Genomic DNA, 15,779 nt, shown 5'->3' with positions numbered 1-15,779 from the left:
TCCTTAAAATGAAGCTTCAGCAATGGAAAGTGTTCATTTAAGAGATATGAAATGATTTAAGTCCATCTAACTTAAACCAGTGGAACTAATAGTACTTGTTTATTTAATCTGGATAAACTTAATTCAATTAGATGTTATCAAATCAAGCAATTAATTTAAGAGGGTCCAACAGTATTTTTTTATTTTTTCAACTCATACTTCAGGCCAAGCCTTCATTTTGATCCTTCATTGATCAGATTTTACCTTTAGGATGACCTTCTTTATTTTTATATCATATACATTGACTAAACAAATCTAAAAATGTCTCTACTAAACAAATCTAAAAATGTCTCTTCCACCTTCATCCCAGAGAAGTGCTGGTTTCCTGACAGATAAAAAAGCCGATTTGTTTGTTTTCTTCCATCCGCCACCAGATGTCACTGCACGACAAAGATTCATGGGAAGCTCAGAGTTCGGAGAAAAAGTCCTGAGGGAACTGGTTCGGATTTAAATTCTGCTGAGGTTTTTTTCTCTGCTGTGCTGCTTCTGCCAAGTCTGTCACTATATTTCTAAATTAAGGAAGTCTCTGGTAGCCAGACGGAAAATACGTAAAGGATGAGAGTCTTATAAAATCTTTAAATCAGTCTTTAGCTCATGAAAGTACCTCTTCACTGAATGTTTTTAAACCTGCATGCTAAAAATTTGCATTAAATCTACATAACACAGCACCTAAAGCGACTATTTATGCCCGCTTCCACCTTTAAATGTTGAAAATTTAGATGTCTGATGTGAGTGAACGATGCAGTTTTTAAAAAAGTCAAATGATGAAGCATGAGTAAAGACAGAGACGTAAAGTGTCGGTTCAAATACTTGAAATGCTGCAAGAAGAACGTTCAAAACAAACTGTTTTTTTGGGGGAAACATGTTGTTTTCCTGCAGAGCATTGGATGGCTTTCACATCTGTACAATAAATATAAAGGCAGAAGCAGCAGCTGGTTCACTCAGAACCTGCAGAAACAAACAACCTGATCCTCTACAGTTTGACTCTCTGGTGAATTGAAGTTTGTCCCTAAAATTTGAAACTGGAAGAGAACTCTGACTGTCAAGTAGAGTAAAATTAGGCCATTTTTACCAGAACTGGGGCTAAAAATTCAGTAGGGGAGCTACTGGGGGTGTAGCGAAAAAAAAATGATAAAATGAAATTCAAAGGCGCACGAAATAAAAAACGTGAAGGGGTGCCGTGCACCACTGAGACTGATGATTTTTGACCCTCCTCGCCTACTGTAGCAAAACACTCACTTCAGAATGGAGGAAGATGAGGTTGAGGAATTAGCAGACGCTCCTTCGTCAAATAAATCGGTTGTGTGGACATATTTTGGCTTCCTATGTAAATGACGAGAGAACGGCGAGAAGATTGCGGGTAAAACAAAAACCGTGTGCAAAATATGCCGCTACAGTTCACCGTATACTGTGGCGAGTACAACTTACCATGACGTACCACTTACACTAACTACAATTTTATTTTTTTCAAAGAGCATTTATTTTGTACTGATGCAGCATTATTTTTTGTATGTATGCACAAGGAAGAAAATAAAGAAAATAAGATTTTTGCATAACTTTCTACTGTTGAGGATTTTCTTTAATCTTTATTTCATATCGTGAGTATTTCGTATCGTGAGCCCTGTTTCGTATCGTTTCGCGAGGTGACCATTTCGTTAAACCCCTAGGAGCTACTATGAGGGATGTAGGATATTGAAATATGCTTTGTTTTTCGGTAAAATCACACAAAAAAATTCAGAAATTTTTCGCAGAAGATTGTAAAGAACTCTGTTGGAATGAATGAATCCTTTGATATTAATAGGAGAGTTCACTGCATAGAAAGAAACATGCCAAAAAGGGATATTTAGACCCTATAGCACAATGTGCAAACCTTTTATTTTTGCTTTGATGGTGTTAAGATCTGTATCTGTATTCGTCATAACTACCTAAACTAGTTGTGTTGCCTCGTGTGAGTTTCTTTTTGCAACCAGAACATGGTGCAAGTAAAATCAAAGTTGTAGCAGCTGTAGCCTTGCAGTAGAAATGCTGAAACTGAAGATATCGCTCAGCCCTGGTGCTGCTAACGGATCATCAGTTAATCCTTTCTCAGAAATATCACCTCCATTATATTGCACGCAGCCTGAACGTTTGACTCACGTCAAAGATTTCATGACAATGTGTTGAAATCGAAATTTACAAAGTCTACATCTAGTAAGTCAGATGTTTGTTTGTTGAAATGGAGTTAGAGGTGTCTTTGCTGGTCGCCCATAAAGGAACTTAAAATAAACACACCTTTTGGCTGTGTTGATAAACTTCGCCGTTTCAAGGTGGAAAAACTGTTCAATACCTGTCCATTGAGAAACTATTCAAGGAAGTTTGGGGGTATTGAAACTAGAGCTGGTCATAAGTACAGAGTTGGCAACAAGCAAAGTGTTTGGGAAAACCACACAAGTTTAAATACCAAGGCACTAGAGTTCCATTTATGGTGTGAAGTTACCCGAGCAATTTTAAGTATTGGGAATTAGAACGCTCACCTACTAATTCTTGGATCAAGTCAATGACTGAGACTTTGTCAACAGTTGAAAAGCTACAAAACAAATTGGTACAAATTGGCTACATTTTATGTTTTTCTGAGCAGAACTACGTAGAAATTAGACATTTACCTTCTTCTGCAAATCAAAAAGACATTTTTATGCTACATCTGTGGTTTCATACAAAGGATAATGAATGCCAAGCCTAGAACCCTCAACTATTATTAATAATGGAGATTAACTTGCCTAATTTAGAACCAAATTTAGAAGTAATTGTGTATAAATGGTAACACAATCTTCTTCATGTAATCTGATGTTCCAATAAAACTGGTGAGTGATCCATCTTGTGTATAATAATAGTTCTAATATGGAGAGAACACAAAGTGATTTAACAAATTTCCAGTAAATTCGAGTGGCCATTAAATTGTCTTTCTCTGGAAGTATATTTTCACAGAGGCTGATGCTGGACCCAAGAAGTTCTTCATTCCTGCTGAAGCCATTTGAACAGTGAAACCCAAACACAGGGCTGATGAACGTCATGATGTAAAACGTGACCAACTCTGAGTGTTTTCTTTGCCCTCTCGGTCTCTCTGGGAGGCCAAACAGCAACCAGGAACCCAACACCTGCTCAGATACCTCCGGCAGACCCAGCTTCACCTGAAACCGATACCTGCAGCTGAAGGACAACCAGGCTGAGCAGCATTACGGCGCATGGATGGTTCGCTGTTTTGTCTTTTTAAATGAAGACTCCTCGTGCTGTGAGTGGGGTGGAGGGGAGCTGCCTCTCTTTCTGTCTCCAGGAAACATATGGAACAGATCTGCCGGTTGGCCAGGCCTCCATCTGCCACGTCTCACAGCCACACACAGTCCAGCTTCAGTCTTTTACCTCTCTTCACCCTCGGCTTATACTCTTCTGCTTCACTCTCGTCATCCCCTCTAACATCTTCTACACTTTCTCCCTCCATCTATGACTTCGTTCTACCTGCTTCTCATTCAGCACGCACACATCTGTCAGCAGGTGAAGTTAGTCAGAAAACAAACATATGAGGATGCTTCCCAGGGTAGGAGTCGACTGGTGTGGGTTGATTAGTTCAGATTATTACTTGGAACTGATCAGAGATGCTAGTAATTAACGGTCAAGAACCAATTAGAAAGATATTAGCCGAAAAGGCGAGAAACTAAAGTAAATGTATCGTAGATTAGCTGTAGTACCTGGTGGAATGACCAGGTAGGAGGTTTGGCTAGCAATGGGCACCATGACAAAGACTTATGTAGTGGTTAATGACCCCTAACCAGAATTCATTTGTTTAACTGGGATCGACATAGTAGATGTTTCATCTTTGGAACACAGTAACGGCAACATGGATAGTTCTTGTGTGAGACAAGAAGATGAAAAAGTACTACTTGCACACTGGCTAACGTAGTGGCACTATTGATCATCACATACTTTCACAAATACGACCGTGTGAAAAGCATTATGGGGGTTCAGCTAGAAACGGGCACCATGACAAAGACTGAAGTGGCGATTGATGGCCTCCGACCAGAGCTCATGTCAAAAAACAAACATGTACACTATGTTCAAATTGTGTAATTAATTAATCCATTATTGATTGATAACACTGCAGATTATGACAGTTGTTTAAAAAAACTTCAAAAACCTTAGAGGGTAGGATGTACTGTGGCTCCACAAGCTCTAAAAGATGGAGAATACCTGTTTTTATTGACATGGATGTTAGAGAACGTATTATATATCAGCTGTAGTACCTGGTTGTTCCACCAGGTGGAGCCTCTTACTGTTAAATACTGTAGCAACCAGAGGAGGCGTCACTGAAGATCATTGAGTAAGATCATGGCAAAAACTCATGATCTAAATTTAACAGTTTATTGCTATAATAATCATAGTTGTTGGTTTAATAAGAATGGCTCGACATTCTTTCAAAGGTAAATCCATTTATTTTAAAGGTACACATATTCAAAGATTGAACACCAGTAAATAAAAGTTTTACATATTTAGATGTAAAAACTCAGATTACATTTGATATAATCTAAAATAACCAGCAGATTCTTGAAATTAGAAATTAAGTCAGCAGTTTTACAACAGTACTTTTTTGGCATCCCAGTTTTTTAAATATTACCTCTTTTTTTATACAGTGCATCCAGCATAACTACTTCGTGTTCAACATCTAAGTGTTTAGGAAAAAGATTTACCAAGTTGGTTTCACTGTTTGCAGCTGAACAGATGCTTGAGATTTCTGCATTGAACTCGTTTCAAGTTCAAAACGTGTTGCTAAATTTATTGTCAATCTGTTACACGGTATTAATCTTTGAGTGATCTGTTAATTAGAGACGACTGCTGGCAATTACCATCCGCAGTAAACACTAAGATACTTCCTTTGAAGAGCTGTTTTCAGTTTATCTATCCATCTCTATTGAATAAACCAGAAACAAATATATATTTGTTTTTGAATTGAGTCACTTAAGAATGATTTCAGGAATAAAACAAGCTCAAAAATCAGGATATTAGACATATTTGGGGTATTTGTGAGCATGAAAAAGGGTCCACTCTTGTTATTTTTTAATTATCTGTTCATGTTTTTATTGAACCGCTGCTCATCAGATTCTGCTGTATTTTCTAATGATGCAACGTTCCCACAAGGATTACCAAAGTATGATTCAGCCTCAGCATTTCACCTTCTTTTTTCTCTTTTAGTTGGCTCCTCTTCATTAGGGCTTAAAAAGTTATCTGGTGGATTTTCCACATCGATCTTAAAGGCTTTCAAACTGCCTGGGGAGATAAATCTGTTGTTTCTCTCTGCGGTTCAAACATTCTAAATCCAAGAACAACTAATTTTTTGCACTTTAATCCCTCCCACCACTTCAGCCTCCCTTTCTCGGTGACCCTCTGAACCCCCCAAGACATTCATCTTCTAAAAATTACACCATTAATCAGAGCCAGAAACTAAATACAATAAGAATCGTTGAATCTTTCAACTTTCTAGCAGCCCTTCAAATGATCAGCTTATTCAAATCCAAGCCTAAAATCGTGATTTTGCATCAGAATCACACAAAATGTGCCATTAATAAACCGTTTGTTGTAAACAGAGTTCATAAATAATTAAATACATCTGTGCTCCTCGCAGCGGTTGAGAAGCGATGGAGTAATTTTAGGATTTTTTCATGCTTTCTAAGCCCGCCAGCGGGTTTCGGGGTTCTGAGGATTAAACAAACACTAGAAAATGTATTGTTCTGAAGAACAGAAAACAGATTTGCTTCTTTTTTGTTCAGTAGTTTCGTGCATTTCCATTTAAACAAGCAGCGTGTTGTTTACCAGCAGCTGATGGCTCAGTTTGCACGCAAGAAAATCGTGACCTAAGTGAAAATCACCTTATTCTACACGTCTCATTTTTAAAAAATTGCCAAAAATAAATGATTTGCTGTAAACAGAATCCGTAAAAAACTAAATATTCTGTGCTCATAGCTGCACCTGTAAAGTTATTAGTGACTCTGCTGTGACCAACAGTCTTATGGCAAAAATTCTCAAAGTTTTCAGCTGAACTGCAGGCCACGTTTTCACGAGGTAGAGAGGAGACAAGCATGAAAATTAATTTACAATGCAAACAATTCAATTTCTGTAGTATGTAGAGTCAACAATTGTGGACACTTGGAAAAATACTGGTTCCATTTTATCCATTTTTTTAGGGGTGTGACGATATACTAGGCTCAGGAGACGATCCATGATATTGGGTTCACGAGAACGAGACGATATTTTCACATTACTTTAAGAAAACTAAAATGACAAAACATATAACTGGACAAAGTTTTTTATTTGACAGTCACAAAAAGATGCACGGGCATTTTGAAATGTTTTGTAACTTACATCCATGCATGACTGAGCATGAGCTTTTAACCGTTGACCTTCTTTCCACAAAAAAAAAATCTTTTTTTAATGTGCAAACAATATGCGCAAAACTGTAACCAAAGTACTACTCCGTCAATACAGAGTGCAAAAAAGTGCAAATTTTAGTCTTCGACTCTTTATAAAGGTTCGGGACCACTGTGCGTGTAAAATGCATACCTGGCAAAATGGTGTACTTCGGTTGCAGTGTATGGAGGAGTCGCCGAAATCCCGGGTTTTCTACCACAGAAAACGGCCTCATATCAGCTGCAATGAAAACACCGATTTCTCTCGTTATTGCCATGGCCCTGGCGCTTGAGTCTGGAAGTTTAGGTGCAAAGGTGTCAGTCAGTGTTATCAGGCCTTTAGCTGCTTTCATCACAGGTGCAGGTGATTTTAGTAAGCTGTGGTAGTTCTGTATGTGTCTCAGCATGGTGCTCGTGTTAGCTCTTGTATGGCATTATTTTCTTACACTGCTTACATATTGTCCATGTCTTGTCCGTCAATCGGTTGCCGTTTATTATCTCCACTGGGTACACACAAACAACTTAAATGTGGCGGGGGCATCTTCAATGGTGATTTCAGACTCTGACGTCATTCTGGCTACTGCTGCTGTATTCCTCCTTCTTTTTGTCAGTTTTTGGCAGACTAGATGCAGAAAAAGGCGCATTACTGCCCCCCATAGGTCACAAATAGATGTTTACATAGCTCACAGTCTGATAGGGTTCTGCCCTGTGCCCGCAAGACGGCTTTTCACTTAAACGAGAAATATCGTCAAGATTTAATCTCGTCACACCCCTAATTTTTTGCAAAATAAATAATCAAAGAAATTCAATTTAATTGTATAAGTTGTGTTATTCTAACTGTATCATACTGAACAGAAGATGTTTCAGAGTTTTCTCTTCTTCATGGTTGTCCTGTTTTATATAGCAGGGAAAAATTAACCACAGTGAGAAAAAATTAAACAAGAGCAAATAAAAAAATTAAAGCTGCAAGCAGCGTTGGTCGGGTCCTTGTATCATTGCTGGTCAGCGAATCCAAGCACGTCCACCAGGTGGCGCTGCGACAGAGTGTATATTAGCCTAGGTATGCTATCAAGGCCAGACTCTGATCACACATGTTAAGTCTGAGGCAAACTGGAGCATGTACAGGCCAGTTAGACAGCACTTCCTGTTTGATGAGACCGTCATTTAACACCCTCACACTTTTGCAGAGCATTTTGATAACTTTTGATCAACCATGACTGGTGTACATCCTGGGCAAATTTGAACTCTGCTCGGGTCACCTTGTTTGAGTTTGTAGATTTTGAAAATGTGCAAAAATTGGTCCAACATCGTCCAAAATGCATCACATAATTCAAAATGTCCGACTTCCTGTTGTGTTTTAAGGATGGTTGTCAATTACATTAAAAATTCAAAAAACGGGAGAAAAATAAAAAGAAGAACAAACAAATGCAGATGAATTGCTTGGAGTCCAGACATTTAAACAACTATAGTTAGTAATTCAGCTCTGCAACTTTTCAGCTTTTACATTTTTACATTTGAAACCACCCAAAAAGAGCAGCGTTGGTGTGAAATCTTGTGTAAAATTTCGCTATAGTTTAATGCCCTTTAAGCTGTTTGTAAAGCCCATAATCCAGTCTGACTTGTCATAATTGAATTTACACTGACAGTTCAGGAGGTTTAATTTTCAAACTTGGCTGCAGCTTCGAGGCGAGTCAAGCGAAACGATTCTCGCTCCAGCTGAACTTGTTTTGTCGATAATTTAATGCCCAGAGTGTCAGAGATATTTTCCATCAGAGAAACGTTGGACGGACTAATGGGACTTCTCTGCTAGACTTTTTAGAAGTTACTTCTTTTTTTTGCCTTCGGAGAATAAAGTGAATGATTAAACTGGAAGAAGCTGGTGCAGTGGTAGCTCAGGTTCTCAGAGCATAAACTAACGGTGGAGTCATTAATAGACCTGGAAACCTCAACAATCACTTCACAACTCACTGATGAATTCACAGCTACTGAAATATCACAGCTCCCTCGAAATCACATGAACCTTCCAGTAAGAAGTACAGCAACGATTCAACTGGTTATGACTCTAATGCTTATTTTAATGAGTTCCCATATCTGATTAACTTACTACTTAACTTACTACTGTTTCTTCTTCACTTGTACATGTCTAAAATTACTAAAAAATGAACAAATACAAACTGGAATAATAAATAGCATACAGAAGCTAGCAAGTACCATGTGGAAGTCACAAAAGATAACAGAAGCTAGCTAACAAGCACAATGGGTGCTAACAGGACCTAACCAGAGTGGAGCTAAAAGAGGGCAATAGAAGGCAACATGACCTATCAGGAGTAAACAGAAGCCAAAAGATGCTAACAGGAGTTAAAAATGCAAACAGGAGCTTAAAAAACTAACAGGAGCTAACATAAGTCAACAGTGGCTAACAATAACCGACAAGCGCTAACAGGAGCCCTTGTTAGCTAACAGAAGTATTATGAAGCTCAAACGAGCCAATTCAAGGTAAGGAGAGCTGTGTTTAGCTAAGAGTAGCTAACAGGAGACATGCGGTGCCAACAAGACTATCTGAAACTAACAGACACTAACTGGTGCTAACAGGAGCTAACTGGAGCTATTAGAAACAAGTAAGTGCTAACAGGAGCTAAAAGGCGCTAACAGGAGTTACTCATTTTAAAAGATTGTTTCCAGAATGAGTCGGTCTGAAAAAAGGCCTCAGAGTTTTGGATCACAGACTTTGGTTGTAGGTGAAAATAACTGTAACATGATAATAACGCCGCCTCATTCAAACAGGCTGCAGACACATGAAAACATTTTGGTTTGGCGACTTAAAAACAACAGAACTGGTTGATTACTGTTGAATTTTGCGTTTTATGCAACTGAATTTAAGCAGTCGGCTGGAATTTAGGACAACCGTATTCATTAAAAACTAATCATGAGAGAAAACTGATGTCTGTTCAGAGCAGAAAACAAACCATAATTATAGTATTATTATATTTTGACCACCCAATGTCTTCACAAGCAGGTCGATGTAGAGAATTAACTGTAATATCTTCACTAAAACAAACTGTAAACAAGTTTGGTGCACGTCTAGACTCTTAATTACATTTTCCTTTGAGGATCCAGTTGGATTTTCTTTATAAATTCACATGGGTCATTTTAGGTTATGATCAGCTTCTGTTTTACTCGTCCGAGCATCAAAATTAATTATCACAGATCATCATGGATTTCATTAAAAGGAGCTCTTCCAGTGAGAGCAGCTCTCAGACGACGGCAAATCCTGACGTTTCTGCCAACAAAACCCAAACAACTAATGAGGCACTCAGTCTCCCCAGACGGCTGCAGACGCTCTCACAGAGGAATCAAACACTTCGCCTCGCCAAAATCACAGCAAAGAACCCTCAAAAGTTGGAGAAAATAGGACATTTAGGCTGTCAGAGCTCTCTCAACACACATCCACTGTCCAAAAACACTCAGCGCTGAAACATACACCGCCAACCCATCCAGAACATCCAGAGCCAGGGATAAATGAGGCCAGCGAAATTAAAATGTTTAGAGGCGAGAGCTGAATGGCCTGTTTGTTCATGCGAGAGAATCCCAGCAGTGATGCTTTCTGCAGGGAAACGATTGACATGAAAAATGAGCACTGGGGAGGACAGGCCAACGGCTGTCTGGCTGTGGAGTGGAAAAACCTGATTGATGATGAATGTGTGCAGGAGAGAGGAAAAATAAAGTGTGGAGATGGGAGTGGGAGCATCAAAACAGTTAAAGGTAGAAAAACCAAGGCTGCCGAGTCGATACCAACACTGAGTTTCCATCCTGAAACTATCTTTTCGTGTCTTTCCGACTCTTTAGTAGCCATTACTGTTTTATCATTCAGAGATGTTCAGCACTACATGGAAAGAAATTCCAGCCAAGTGCAGGTTTGTTTTTAAGTTGGAGTCTCAACACGATGTTACAACAAGTTACGTTCACAGGAATCTCACCAACTTAACCCTTCAAACCCCAAAAGTTGCACCAATCATCAGTCTCACACTGTAAAAACAAAGTCCTTGAGCTATACATCTGTGATGTGCAGTTTCATTGGGAAATTTAACCAAATCCGGGCTTAAAATTGTGACATTTCACCAAAAATCATAACATTTTTTCGGTCTTCTTTAAAAATTCAACAACTGAATTATTTAGTGCTACAGATGTGTAAGGTTGTGCTCTTTATTTCGATGTTATTCAGCAACATCTGCTAACTTATCCGTCAAACACACCTCCATTTTGCAAATGTGGTCATGTATCTCTCTCTGTAAACAATGGATTTCCGTGATTGGCTCGTACTTTTAACAGGTAACCAATCAAAACTTCATCAAAAATCAATTGAAGTGCAGGTTTGTTTTTAAGCTTGAATCTTGACACGATGTTACCACAAGTTACGTTCACAGGAATCTCACCAACTTAACCCTCCGAACCCCAAAAGTTACACCAATCGTCAGTCTCACACCGTAAAAACAAAGGCCTTGAGCTATCCATCTGTGACGTGCAGTTTCATTGGGAACTTTAACCAAATCTGGGTGTATAATTGTGGCATTTCACCAAAAAAAAAATCACTATATTTTAAAGGTCTTCTTAAAACTTCAACAAGTGAATTACTTATTTAGTATTCCAGCTGTGTAAGATTGTGGTTTTTATTACAAAGTCATTCAGAAACGTCTGCTAACTTATCTTTCAAACACACCTCTGTTTTACAAATGTGCTCATCTGTCTCTGTAAACAATGGCTTTTTTTTAACAGGTAACCAATCAGATAGAGCTGTGGGCGGACACTGACAAGACAAACAAATTTACTGAAGACGTTGCTTGAATTTCAGTAAAACTTTAATTTGGTGTTAAATATTGTGCAGAAGTAAACCAACGACTGACATCTTAAAGTTAAAAAATAAAAGATACAATGGTTCTATCTGTTCTAACTGTCTGTGTCATCGAAAATGTAAAATAAAGTTTGTTAATCTTATAGTTAGGGCTGACTGGGTGACCCACAGAGGTTCGGCTTGTGTCTTCATTGCACAGCTGACTCCCTCTTGGACGTCCCTTCATTCTGCCCCTAGTCATGCTGCTATAGGCTGCTGGGGGACTTCTCTTGATGCACTGAGCCCTTCTCTATCTACCTTTACATTCAATATGTATACCGTTATTGCATTACATTCACTCTGTTTCCCCCTGTGTTATTTCTCCGAGTGTCCCTGGTCCCAGAGCTGGATGCTTCAGATCTGCAGTCGATGTTCCACCAGCTGGTCCAGTCTCTACCATGTCCACTGTGGGATGCTGCTGCTGACCTTCCTCCAGCCCTCTGCTTCCAGCTCCCCTTTTCCACCAGTCAACTCTGCATCGCCTTCACTATACTTGTTATGCTAACTTACATACTGTTTGAATTGTACTGCTAGCTATATATGTAGTATGTTTAATGTCAGAGCCGTACATCATAAGAGTAAACTATGAGTCAGTTTTCAATGTCAGCTTATACTTTGTGTCACATATCTTGTCGTACATGTATCCAAATGTGTGTTGTGTTTTCCTTGCTTTCCCACCCCTCCCTCTCCTCCCATCCCTCCCCCTTGCCCTCCTCTGTCCCTCTCAACCTGCCCGGCCAGCAGCAGATGGGTCCCCCCTATATAGAGCCGGGTTCTGCTAGAGGTTTTTTCACCTGTTAAAAGGGTGTTTTCCTTGCCACTGTCGCCTTTGGGCTTGCTCTGGGGGTCAGGCATTTGGGTTCTGTAAAGCGTCTTGAGACAATTTGATTGTAATTGACGCTATATAAATAAAATTGAATTGAATTAAAATGAAATGTCAAAAAATGAGAGAATGAAAGGATTGGAGAGACTACATCACACCAAAAGAAGTGATTCAAATCGAGTAGTTTGTGGACCGATGGAAAGCTGAAAATCCAAAAACCGTTTCTGTTTTTACAGTTTCTGGGTGCAAAATGAAGTAATTTTGGTGATTTTTCTTAAAAAAAAAGATGTTTTTCAAACTCGCCAGTGGGAATTGTTTATTATCTTGCAATAATTTAGACTTTCTTTTGATTGATAAATTGAAAATCCGACTTGTTGTTTCTGCTCGACTATTACTAAAATACTGTATCATTAAGTTGTTGGTAACGTGTTTGTTGCAAGGATTTTATTTTGCTGCCGTCTTTCTCTGGTTAGAAACGGTCCATTGTCTTGACTTTCCGTTGGTCTGGCGGTACAGTAGCCGGCTCTGTCTTCTCCCCACCACCACTTACTGTTCTTCTGTATTATTGTTTGCGGTGAACGTCGATGCATTTCTCATGTGCTCGTGGAGGCAGGGGAATTCTGGGAAGTTCCCATGTTAATGCAATTATCTCTGTTTAATAGGACATTGTGGTCTTGAATGTTTCCTCGTGCACTAATTGTGATGAGGAGAACACAACTGTCTCCTCAGCAGTCGACTCCATCTGGATAAAATCTCTTTTTATTGGACGGCTCTTCAAAAGCTCTGGCTTTAGGATCGCTACTGGCTAAAATAACAGTGTCTGTGATTCTGGCTATGACCGGCCGACTCTATATTTCTCTGTCTGTTTCTCTCATTTCTGTCCTCGTGCCTCCACTAGCGCTGCAGCTTTCCCTTATCACAATTGTTAAAGCAGGTTTGTTCATAAATTTGTCACCATGAACTTCAGATTATTCGGCTCCGAGGACCAGCAAAAGACCTTTTAAAGTTCTTCCCCTATTTGCTCATTGATTTTACATGCGTGCATCGTGAATTGAGGCGCTATTAAGTCAGAGTAAGCTAATCTTTTAGGCTCATTTACTCAAATTAAGTCTGAAGCAACAGAGAAAGGTCTTGCAGACTTTTAACTCAGTGCTGACTGTGATGAAAGGAGGAGACTTCTGGTTAGTTAATGGTTAATAACAGTTTGCATGAAGACGAGATGGACTGAAATTAGTAAAAACCTCAGATCAGCCTTTGTATTGCAGTAATAATACCTGATAGTGAGTGGTGGGGTGGTTACAAGCCGAACCAGTAGGACAGTTTGTTCAAAATAAAGAAATGCAAAGTAATTGCATGTTTACAAAGCGAAACGCCGCCAGTTTGATGTAAATCCGAGTCTAATCCTCGTTAGATTAAGTCGTGGGCAACATCTCACCAACTGAAGCTTTTTTACTCATGATAAACTCAGCAGCTTCAGGTGATGTTTGGTAGCTGGATGTTCACCTCTGTGGTTGTAGATTCAACTTCTGTAGTGCTTTTACTACCCCAAGGACTGCGGAGAAGTTCTGGGACAATCGGCATACGTTTGTCCGTCTGCTAGAAACATTACTCAAAAACAGACAAACAGATTTGGATGTAATTTTTCAGAGAACGTCAGAAATGAAATAAGGACCACTTCATTAGCTGTTTATAGTCTGGAACCACGGATTTGTTAAAGATTTCTGTATCATTGAGAGATAGCAGCACGGCGTCACTGTAACCATGACAACCAGTGAACACTACACCAGCTGCCTGCTGATGATCACACGACTGCGATCTTACTGCAAATCAACCGCTGAGGACTTATCCATTGGAAATGACACAACAGGTGAGCAGCCTTGGCAGAGTACTGCGCTCTCTGAGTGACTTTCTTGGTTTAAAATGTGCAATAGATTTGTTGTAATTGTGGATGGGAATATATATATATATATATATATATATATATATATATATATATATATAAAATATTTAGGACCATTTTAGCAAATTTTGGACAAATTTCGAGTCAGTTTTGACCATTTTTAATTCATTTTTGGACAAATTGGGTCATTTAAGACCAATTTTCACTCATTTAACATGAATTGAGTGATTTTTAAATTCATTTTGGACCAATTCCAAGTTAATTTATGAAACTTTCGGTCTTTTTGGACAGGTCTGCGTAATTCAGGACCATTTCTCACACATCTTGGTCAAATTGTGAGCTATTTTGGACCATTTACAGTCATTTTTTAACAAATTTGAAAGCTGTCTGCTGACAATCACATGAACGTGATCATACTACAACCGCTGTGGTGTTTTCGAGTCCCATCAATTCCCACCGCCTGCTACATATTTAGGTCACACGATTCAGTATCCGTACATAACGTACACATGCATAACACACGCCTGGAAGGTTATTTTGTTTGCAGGTACAGCTATATTAAATGACCACATTCTATGGTGCCGTGATTTCTGATCATCAGTAACTAATAAACAAATGCTACATTTCTGGCAATGCCATATGGGTTAATGAACAGCCTTGGAGGAGTACTGCGCTCTCCGAGTGCTATTCTAGTTTTAACTGTGATGAAGCCTCATTCTGCATCTTCCAAACGATAACGATGGCGAAAGCTCACCTAAAGACAATGAAGCTCTGTCTGCAAACCTAAAACAGAAGCAGGACAGTAGAACAACGGAGGGCTTGATCGTGAGCTACTGGTATCCAATCCAAAGCAGGGATCACTGCTAAACTGTCCCCTGGTTTCTGTCTGGGAGAAGGAAAATGCGAGGAATGCTGGCATAACAAATCCAGTAGTCATCAGAGAACAGGGAACAACTATCCAATACCACCGCACACTGGAGCCCAGTCAGCCAGTAATCCTCTCCATATGTCTCCTACTGGTTGGGTCCAAACCGTCTTGTCCCAGCTGACAATTTAATTAGAGCCGGTCTGATGTCCAGTACCAGCACAAACCATCATCAACACACCAACACTGCTGACACGACAAGAGGAAAACTGAAAGATCTGACTAGAACAAAATAAAAACACTTGTGGTATTTGTCAAAATGTCGACAGAGAAGCTGTAAAAATCTATTTCAGTTCCTCACATGTGAATATTTTTGCTGTAAAAACAAATCAGTGCTAGTTACTAAAACAGCACTCTCAACATTCCAGGTTTCTCAGAGGTTGTTTATGGATCAAATCAACTTTCCATAACATTAGCCTCACATTAAATACAACACATCTTAATAAATTTTATTAATAAATTCATGGGAGATGGAGACGGAACTATGAAACACCATAGGTCGAGGACGTCGTAAACCGAGGACCTACTGTATAGCTATTATAGTCAACATTTTAAGACTTCTTGTCAACTAAAGCGACTGAAATGTTGAAATGTCTTGAAAACGTTATTTCAAGCAAATTACAGGAACCTTGTCATCTAGTCTACTATGGGATGGCTACATCGTCAGCCAATACCAGGACTGTCGTAGCTAACATTAGCTCTAGTGCTAACAGCAACATGTTTTGCATTGAGGTGATAAGAAAACTCTGTTGCACAAATTGCACACAACCACG

The sequence above is a fragment of the Acanthochromis polyacanthus genome, chromosome 5, assembly GCF_021347895.1.
Source record: "Acanthochromis polyacanthus isolate Apoly-LR-REF ecotype Palm Island chromosome 5, KAUST_Apoly_ChrSc, whole genome shotgun sequence".
Lineage (NCBI taxonomy): Eukaryota > Metazoa > Chordata > Actinopteri > Pomacentridae > Acanthochromis > Acanthochromis polyacanthus.
This window is presented reverse-complemented; position numbering follows the sequence as displayed.